We start from the raw sequence: 10,390 nt of genomic DNA, 5'->3' as shown, positions 1-10,390 counted from the left end.
ATAACCAGCAAACACGAACTCTTTCATGGAGAGGAATATTTTTCAGCCTCCCCAAGATCATGGTCTCTATCAGCTAAAATGATAATAACTCAGGAAAGACTGGTAATTTTTACCCATCTCTCCCCATAAATGTTTAGATAGAAAATTTCGTGCAGCTGCTGCATTGCTGCTGGTGGGACAATCAGTGAATTTACTGTGAACACCATCATGCTCTAAAGGCATAAGACAAAAAGCAATAAAAACCAAATAAAATTCCTTCTTCTCCTGAACAGATCAAGCACTGTGAGGCTCAGCTGATTTCTGAATGTGTGATGGCACTTTCTGGTCTCCCTGTCTCCAACAGTGTTTTAAAATGTCATATTAAGACTCTTGACCATATCAAATGGATTTTCTGGATTGTAATTAGGCTGTGAAATTCTGAAATGGGGTTTCCACATTGACTCTGACTTAAAAGAATGGGTTAGTTACTGATATAAAGGAATATGAACACAGGGACTTCTCAGGGCTCTCGTTTTTAGAGAAATTTGGATTAAGGGATTGACCCAAATCCCTCTGCATCAAATATAGTTGGTCTGCCCAAATAATTTCCATTGGTTCTGTATCATCTATAATAATATTTGGCTGCATTCCAGTACCTGTGGCATCCATTGTCACCTAAATAGGGTTATTACACACTGAGTGAGTCTTTGTCCTTCTCCTGTCATCTCAGCTTTTTCTAGCATGAAAAAGAGCAGGAGTCTTAAAGATATCATTTTTTCCCTTCCTGAAATAAATCCTAGCTACTGTCCAGGGAATATTTTGCTTGGGGATGGCTGAATCTAGAAACAGAAGTGGTTAAAATCACAAGGTATGGCTCAAAATATTTAATTAGAGTATTCATATCAGTTATGACAAGGCATGACATGGAGATTAGGATTGCATTACATTTTTACTAAATCCTATATTGAATATAAAATGTTGAGCAGGGTTCAAAACCTGAAGCAATTCAGCTTTTCAGGATGGGAATTGCATTGAATTTAGATCATTTTTATGGCCTTAACATGAGTTTAGGAGCATGTGCACACTTATCACATAAGATTATTTTTCTACACGTTCTTGTCTGTCACATGCAAGGTTTGATAACACAAATATGAAAACTATAAGCAGCAGAAACTCCTTAACCTTTGAAAAATAAATATGGCTAAGTGTGATTTACTTTCACTTGAAGTAGGGCCAGAGCAACAAAAAACTGGGTTGAAGACAGAAAATTATTCCCAGCGTGTGCAAATTGCTACAGGGTTTACAATGCAATGAGTAAAGACAGAAATAAAAAGGTGCTTCAAGGCCTGGGGGTATGAGCTGATCTCACTGCAGGCTGCAGAAGTAAAAAAAAAAAAAAAAAAAAAAACCAAAACAGTTTTAGGTGTTAATTTTCAAGTTTCTGCCAGCTTAGGTGTAAGTTAAATAACTTAATCTTGAACTTAGTGCCTTACCACAACTCACTGTATGATATTGGTTAACTTTTCTGCTCCTATCCTCAGAAATACCTGCCAGATATTTAAAAATAAGCAATCCCTTCCAATTAGTTTTTTGAATGGAAATATCCCATTTTTTTTTTTGTGGCAGCACTTGGTTATTTTCTTTTACATTCATATTCAGGTGGCGTTTTCTGTTGGGCTTTTGCCCACTAGTTTTGTCATTATTTTTTCATCTTCACTCAGTGAAGCAATAACCCTTTTACACAGATTTTTTTCTGTCTAGCTTAGTGCCTTACATACTTCCCCACACACTGTAACTGCTAAGTTTAATGGCAAATTCTCTTCTACTAACAGAATATAATTTATATTAACAAAATTAAAGAGCGTATCTCATAAAAACTATCAGAGAACACTTCAGGTTCTTCTGTCTTTATCTGACATCAAGGAGAGGTCACTATTATTGTTTTTATATCATGAAATAATTTCAATTTTCAGTGAAGCAAGGATAACTGCTCAATACTTTGTTTTATTTGAATTATAATTCAAGCTCTGTTGCAGTAAACCTCTTCCAAGGGATGTCCCAAAGTGATGACACTGACCTTAGAGTAGGACACTGGAGAAGAGAAAACATAAAAATATTAAAAGTGGCCCAAAGGTCCTTTAGATTGATTATTGTAATAAAAATTCTACTGGCATAATTTGTTACCTGAACCAATTTGCAGCTGAAATCCTTGCATGTGAGATCCCAGATGTGCTGTGATGCCTGTAGGAAAAGGGAGATGTCTCTGTCTGTCTGTGATGGGGTGGGAACAAGCCTGGAACTTCCTTTAATGATGATTCTGCTGTTCCCTGATGGTCAGGGAGAGCTCTGGAAACCGAAATTGAGATCAGCTTTGATAGCAAGAGACACAATCACGTTTACACCAGCACTGTCTGGCTTCAGTTGTGCTCTGGTATTACCAAATTAAGATGTTAATATGGTACTCTTCAATTCTGCCGTTGTCTCTAAAGGACAAAGTTTTTAATCAGATCCTGCTCACTGCAAAATTAGTCAGAATGATGGGGAAGATTTTGGTCAGTGGAAATTGTTTTATGGCACACTACGAAAATCCTATATCTAAAGAGCTTAAAAAAAAAAAGAATTGCAGTTTCTATGAATATTTCATGATTTTTGGGCTTGCAGAACATAATATTGTTTAACTGCAAATAAAAATACATCATGTTCATATTTTGTGACATAAATTAAATGACTGGAATGTTTATTTCTACTATATTTTGCTTCAAATGCCACCAGTTTTTAATATATATTGAAATTTAACAGTACAACAAAAGAGTGCTAAAATATTATTTGTAATTTTATGGATCAATAAGATTTTCCTGTCAGTTTGGATGTGATTGAACAAAACCACTGTGTCAAAGTGGACAATAAATACCTTTCTTAAAGAGATAGGAGCACATACAATATATCTTTAATATTTTTAACACAGATGTCTGCAATGGATCTGTGTTTCTTTATTTCCTCTGTAACACTCAGTTATTTTTCAGACCATTTTATCTATACTGTAGCTGGGCCTGTGCAGAGCTGGTCTATGGAAGGTGTCCCTGACCATGGCAGGGGGTTGCAATTAAATGATCTTTAAGGTCCCTTCCGACTCATTCTTGAATTCTGTGGTTCAGGAAAAACTAAAACCACACCTTTAAACTGGGAATGAGATTTATCTCCAGCTGTTTTAGCTAAATCAAGTTTAGGAAATGATGAGAGGGTGAGGTAGTGCCTCTCCTCCCCTTCCTAAGCACAAGTTTTATTTTCATAACTCAGGTTTCTAGCCAGAAAAAGCCCATGTTCCAGAGGATTAGATCTACAGGAAATTGTAGAAACACCTGGTTTTGGCAATAGAGTTAATTTCTGATGATTTGAAGGGATTTTAGAAACCAGAGAAATACCCACACCTAATCCACAGAGTGCCTTTAACAAGCTAAGGATTTTCTTCATCTCCTGAGTGAACAGATAATGACAGCGAGTAAAACAGAACTCTGAGTCCAAATCAACTTGATGGGAAAACAACCCCAGATATTCTGTTTATTCTGTGTTAACTGAGCTTTCTCAGTCAGAGAGACCTACAGTGAAAAGGTAAAATGCCATAAGGGAAAATGAAACATTTTAAAGGAAAATTAATAACATCAGGGTAGAAGTGAAAGGGTTTTTCCTTGAAAAGTTCCCTCACACCCTGCTCAACACTGAAAGCATTGCCAGAGAGGCAAAGGCTAAGTGGGTTCAAGACAAGGTTGGAGAAATAAATGGAAAATTTGGAATATGCCCAGGGGGAATCTGGGAAGCAGATCACATGCCTGCCCTGAGCTTCCCCTCTTCTCTGGGTGTGAGGTTTGACCATTGTCACTGATGGACAGCACAAACCAAGTGCTGATCAGAAAGTTCCAAAGTGAACTTCCAGTTAAAACATCTGCCCCCTTTCCTTGGGAAAAAAAAAAAAAAAAAAAAAAGCGCAGTGGTGTTGCAAAGAGCACAGAGTAGCCCACAAATTGGGGTGGGAGAACTGAAATTTCATCTGATCACTCTGAAAACAGCCCAAATGTCTCTATTTCAAATGGAAATCCTTGTGTAGTTTTCCATGGAGGTGAGCAGTAGGACACAAACTGTTCCAGAATAGAGTGATAAGGGTTGGGTTTTTTTTACATCCTGATCTTTTATCCCCTGTTTCCTGCAATTAGAAGGTGGTTCTGTCCCCAGTTTCACTGGTTTCTAGGCTACTTTATTTTTTATGCCTTTTTTCTCTCATAAAGACGTGATTTATCCCACAGATCAGAGACTGGTTCTCTGTGGTATGTGCTACATATATATATTTATTTTAGCCCAAAGACACATCCCTACTCCACTAGATGGCAGCCAGGACCTTCCCAGACCCCATCCCTGTGCCACAGGATTCTCCTTTTGCCGGATTGCCTCGGCACACACCAATTAAGATGTTCCATCCAGCGGGTGAATTATCTCACCACCCATCCAGTGACACCCTCAGCCTTCCACACCAATGAACACCACCCTCCATCCTACAGCCAGGACGTTATGTCTTTCTTTCCCTTGCTTTTTGTCCAGGTTGGACTCGATGATTTAGATGTTTTTCCCAATCTAGACAATTTTATGTCTGCAAAAGCACCTGGATGTGGCAGTCATATTTTCTGGAAAAATTCCTTCACCCACGATTTTTCTCCTGGGAAGCTGATAAGCCTCAGAGAAAAAGGAACACAAAATTATTTCATTTGCTTCTCTTGTATTTTTCTGCTTTAGAATGTGGTTGGAGATGGTTTATTCAACAGGTGATTTTTTCATTGGTTACATGTGAATTGTTTTGACTTAATGACCAATCAGGGTCAAGCTGTGTCGAGGGTCTGGAAGAAGTCACGAGTTTTCATTATTATCCTTTTAGCCTTCTGCAAGTATCCTTTCTGTATTCTTTACTATAGTTTAGTGTAGCATTCTTTTATATAATATAGGATCACATAACAATAAATTAACTTTCTAAAACAAGGAGTCAAATTCATCACTCCTTCCTTTGTCTGGGAACCTCACTAATACAATACCTGGAAGTCCTGCAGGAAGGTTGTGCCACCTATTTATGCTGGACATCCTTTGGTGGAGTGAGCCCAAGGAGCCCTTGAGAACAACCTGCCAAGCCTTGTGCAGGTTGTGAGATTCCCAGGTGTGGATTTAGGCATGGCTGGAGCTCCTACTCATCCCTGAATAACATCCAGTCTCCTGGACCACCCAGCACTCAGCCTGGGAGCTGATTTTGAGGACACTGGTGACTCAGAGCCAAGTGGAAGATGTGTCACTTCCCTTTTCCAGCCACACTGGAACCCACCCTCGGGGACATTATGATATTCCATGGCAGCAGATAGAAAAATTCAGACATGGTGGGAATAAATTGCACTCCATTGCCTTGCTGGTGGAGTGCCTGGGAGGGGATGGTCTGTGGGGCCATCCCCTCACTCTGGAAAAGCAGCAGATGGCAAAGTTGCCAAAGCAAATGCTGAATCATTTGGGTGGATTAACCAGTGCCTCAGAGCTGGGGTTTGAGGTAAAGCAGCTCCTGCCAGGAGCAGGGCTCTCAGGATGCATCCCAACACCCAGAAAATGTGGATTTGGAGGAAAAACCTGGAGCTCAGTGCAGGCAGCAGGGTTGTTGTGGTTACACAGAGCTCCATTCAAGCTTTAAATCCACCTGAGATGTCAAAAAAAAAAAAATTTAACAGCTGGCCTGGGCTTAGTGCCACAGCTGCTTGGCTGCTCAGCTGTGGGAAATTCATTCATGGTGTCCCCTTGGTCACTTGGTTGTGACAGTAGTGAACACATTTTTGATGTCAGCTCTAAAAATCACAGAGTGCCACCATAGTATTGTGACAAAACCTCAGCAGTTCTCTGCTGTTTTGTTTCCTTAGGGATTTTTTGTTATTTAAATACACTTCAATGGATTTTTGAGATAATACTTTGTAGGTTTATAGTGACCTCTGTCAGGATCAGTTTTGGTAAAAGCTAAACCTGAAGTGAAGATGGATTCTGGTTTTGGCAGGTGGTTGGTTATCTTTAGGTTTCATTGAAGAAAAAAAAGTGGATTTTTTTGTGGATTGGTGAAGAGAAAGAGAAGAGAGAAGAGAAGAGAAGAGAAGAGAAGAGAAGAGAAGAGAAGAGAAGAGAAGAGAAGAGAAGAGAAGAGAAGAGAAGAGAAGAGAAGAGAAGAGAAGAGTTTTAAGAATATTGATGGATGCTATGGAATGATGAATGTTAATGGAAATATTTCCACATACCACTGTCACAATCTCCAGAGCTTTTATATTTTATAAAGGGGATTAGAAAATAACATTCCTATTCTAACTGAAAATAGCTTTTGCAATTTCCTCCTAATAGAAAAAAAGGCTGCAGCAATGCAAGTATTGGCAAAAGTAACTTACTATTAATGTCATACCCAGGGCTAGATGGAACATTTTGGAAATATTGACATTTTATTGAAAATTAGCATTTTATTTTCATTGATTTTAGGGTCCCTGTAATGTTTCTGAAGGGTTATTGCATCTTTGGGCAACAGTCCACACCAGCTGTGGGAAACAGATTGACCCATTCCCATATTCAGTGCTGAACACAGGCTTAATTATGAATTATTCTGAAGCAGTCATTTGGTTTCATTTCTATTAATGCTAAATTTGCACTAGTATTTTTAATCAGGAAATGCAGAAAGCATTAAAAATCAAAATACATTTCTCATCTACTGCAGGAAAATATCCTGGAGTTCCCTTTTGTTGGCCACCTTTTATTTTTTCCTGTTGAAGAGATGTCAGAGGAATTATGTGCCTCATATTTTTTTTAATAGGAGAATAAACTTTTACCTTTTTTACCATCTAGGAAGGTGCAAAGAGATGGGATTCATCTGACAATATTTAGTAGTCTAAGAGGTAGGTGCCTAAATTCAGCCCAGGCAACCCAGGCTGTCTTTAAACCCAGACTCTTTATAGACAGAAGAGAATATTTGGAGTTGTGATTTACCTGATCCATTTTAGAATTTCAGTATAAAAATGAGATGAATGGCATAGGAGACTCCCCTTTCTGTCTCTCCTTAACTTTTAAAGGAATCCCCCCTGGATCAGCTGTAGATGTTTTGGCAGAATGGTCCCTCCCAGCAGACGCAGCAGGAAATGGTGGCTGGCACTGCACAGGTCAAAAAAAAAAAAAAAAGGTTTCAAACTGACAGAGGGAAGGGTTAGGTGGAATATTAGGAAGAAATTCTTTGTTGTGAGGGTGGTGAGGTATTGAGATAGGTTTCCCAGAGCAGCTGTGGCTGCCCCTGGATCCCTGGAAGTGTCCGAGGCCAGGTTGGACAGGACTTGGATCACCCTGGGATGATGGGAGGTGTCCCTGCCATGGCTGGGGTGGAATGGGCTGATCTTTAAGACCCCTTCCTACCCAAACCATTCCACATTTCTCTGAAAGTTGCAGTTTTCAAGACCACCCTGGAGTCCCCTCCAAGCTGGTTCCCAGTAGCTGTGACCAGTTTTAGCGGGCAGCTCCTGCATCCTCAAGCTCTGCACTGGGATGTGTCAGCATCCCACAGGATGCCCCAGGGCTCACATCCAGGACACTCCCAGAGCCCTGCATGGTCATGCAGGCACTGGGCTCATCCCAGCTCTCTGTCCTGGGTCCACTGGGGCTCAAAAGCCACTTCTTGGGGCAGCCAATTTTGTCACAGATCAGAAAGTGGCAGCCCAGCTCTCCCTGCTTTCTGCTCTGGGTGTTGGAGAAGCTCTTCTGACCATGTTAAAAATGAAGTTATGCTCCAGTCTTGGTTACTAGTGCAGTTGCAGGTTTATTTTAAGATTAAATACACCCAGTGCTCTTTCACATCCTGATTTCTCTCACCTAACTACACAGACAATCCTGAAGGGTTTTTTCAGTACCAAATTAAGCATTTACTTACCTGTTTCCCTGGCACATGGAACTTGCTTTGTTTTTCATGACATAAACATGGGAACAGGGCAAAATACACTGAAGCGTCCAGGTGCAAGTGCTGTGTGTCCTCCTCCCTCAGTTTTTAATGCATCTGTTTTTTGAGTGCTCTTTCAGAACCTCAGTAACAAAAAGAAAGTAGCTTTTAACTACTGGTTATATTTTAATCTCCATCTGTCTCTGCTTTAAAAGCTTTGGAGAAAAAATAGAGTGGCTTTTAATAAAGTAGAAGCTTTTGAAACACCAGTAATTTTCTTTCCTCCCAGAGACTCAGTGGAGGACATTTAATTGGATTAATTCACCATTCACATTTCAAATGTTTGGTTCTTTTTGTTTCTCTCTCTTTTTTATTTTTTCTTCCTTTCCCCCCTCCTCTCCTTTCTGATGCTTGCATTTATCAGCTATTTCACAACAATTCAGATGCTTTTAGAAGGAAGTTGTTACCTCTGTACCCAGCAAGAGAACTGCCAGAACATTGGTGCCTCAGCTTCTGATGTGTGATGGACAGGAATATTTGGTGACTCATGTAATGACAGACTGAGACAACAGGAAGTTAAATTCCTCTAATTTTTCTGCTTTTTTGCTTCACAGGGGACTGTTCTGCTTTTGGTCATGTACTACTCTGAGTGTTCCAATTGTCTCTCTTTATAGCCACATATTTAAACAACAAAATATAAAATAATGAAAGAAAAATGAAGTGTTCTCGTTACAGTTCAATGTGTGTGTCAAAAATCCTTCCTTAATGAAAACAATGTGTTTTTCACAGATTGTTTATTTTGAGAAAAGATTATCAAGTCCATGCTGAAATCTTTGATCTATCTGAAGAACTAAAATTCAGATGCAGATTTCAGACCTGAACAATTCACTGCAATTTAATACCATGACTAGTTATGAACATCTTACTTTGGCATTTTCCTTAGGACTCCTCTGAGCAGTTGGAACAGGTATTTGTTTAATACTGGTTTTGTTTATGACACAAGAACCAGAATGGATGGGGCTTGGAGCAACCTGGGACAGTGGAAAGTGTCCCTGCCCATGGCAGGGGCTGGAATGAGATGATCTTGAAGATCCCTCCCAACCCAAACCATTCCATGATTCTGTGATTCTCTAATCCCACATAATTTTCCCCCTATATGTCTGTTTACCTGAGCACTTATAAAATATCTCCAGGAACTGTAACCAGCAAAATGTCTTAATAAAGAGATTAAAACCACTCTGTGCCAGCGAGTGCCATCAGCAAGAGTAGATACAAGCAACGATGGAACATATGCTGATAAAAGATCCTCATAAAAAACATGAGGCTTTTGGGTGCTGAGGGCTTTTTTTTTTATGAGAAAAACAAGGCTTTTTGCAGCAAAATTGGGCAAACAGCAAGCAGAGGAATCAGCAGCAGGGCAGTCCAAGGCCTCTGTGGCTGCTCTGTGCTCACCTTGAAAGCCAGAGAATTGCAGGGATTGACACGTGCTGGGGGAAAACACAAAGTGAGAGCCCTTTGCTGGGGAGTGTGCAGCAGGGGAGCCTGGATAAATAACCCAACAGGGCGAGGAGGCACGAGCTGCTGGGCTGTGGGTGCTCAGCTGGAGAGCAGGAATCAGTCCTGCAGCCAGAGGGATTCTAGCAGGGGAGCCCTGGGCAGGCTGTTAGTGCTGGGGAGCAGCTCTCTGTCAATTCTTTGCCTCTTTTCTCTGCCAAGGTCAGGATTACAAGTATGAGATGGAATTTCTTGTTGGGACTCAGATGTTTATCAGTTCTTATCTATGTCACAGTCTCACAAACCCTGAGTTCTGCAGCCCTGCACTCTGACAAACTAAAAATGGAGCCCCATCTCTCTCTCTCTGCAAGGCCTTTGTAGGATAAACTGTCCAATTAAGAAATGACACCTCAATTATTTTTATTTTTAACCCAATAATCAACCACCCGTGGCCCACAATGGGGACTTTTTTATCCAATTACACAAAACCACCCAAACCCATGGAGAAAAAAGTGAAGAAGGTGAAGGTGAATGAGAAGAAGAAGAAGAAGAAGGAGCAGACAAAGATGAACAAGAAGAAAATGAAGAGGTGAAGAAGAAGGACCAGCCTCTGCCGTAAAACCGTCATCTTGCTTTATCTATATTACTATATTCTAAAACCTTAAACTCTTAAGTTTCCCACCCTGTGATATCACACACTTCTATTCAAACTCCACACCCACAATCCCAGTTCTGTCATTCCATTTTGGAAGCTTCTCCACGGCCTCAGGTCAATGCAGTGTTCTCTTGGGGGTCAGTGCCTGGCAGCACAGGAAATCTGGAATTCTCAGCAGCCAGGTCTCCAACACTCTCTTTTGCAAGGTGTGCTTAGAAACCTGCCTGAGGTAGAAGTCACCAAAACCTCCAGGAAAAAAGTCCCAGTCAGGCCAAAGTTGCCTTGCCATTTTCAGC

The 10,390-nt window shown here is 40.4% G+C and overlaps 1 long non-coding RNA gene across 1 annotated transcript; it reads right to left on the bottom strand.

Annotated features, from left to right (window-relative positions):
- Positions 1 to 2,169: 2,169 nt before the first annotated feature.
- LOC135286835 (uncharacterized) lies at positions 2,170 to 8,912 on the bottom strand. Its single transcript, XR_010350854.1, has 4 exons — positions 8,872 to 8,912; positions 7,940 to 8,088; positions 7,012 to 7,173; positions 2,170 to 2,325 (listed from the first exon to the last, which is right to left on the bottom strand). It is a non-coding gene; the product is annotated as an uncharacterized LOC135286835 (long non-coding RNA).
- Between the last annotated feature and the right edge of the window lie 1,478 nt (positions 8,913 to 10,390).

This window comes from Passer domesticus, chromosome 1 (genome assembly GCF_036417665.1).
Source record: "Passer domesticus isolate bPasDom1 chromosome 1, bPasDom1.hap1, whole genome shotgun sequence".
In the NCBI taxonomy this organism is placed as follows: Eukaryota; Metazoa; Chordata; class Aves; order Passeriformes; family Passeridae; genus Passer; species Passer domesticus.
This window is presented reverse-complemented; position numbering and strand designations above follow the sequence as displayed.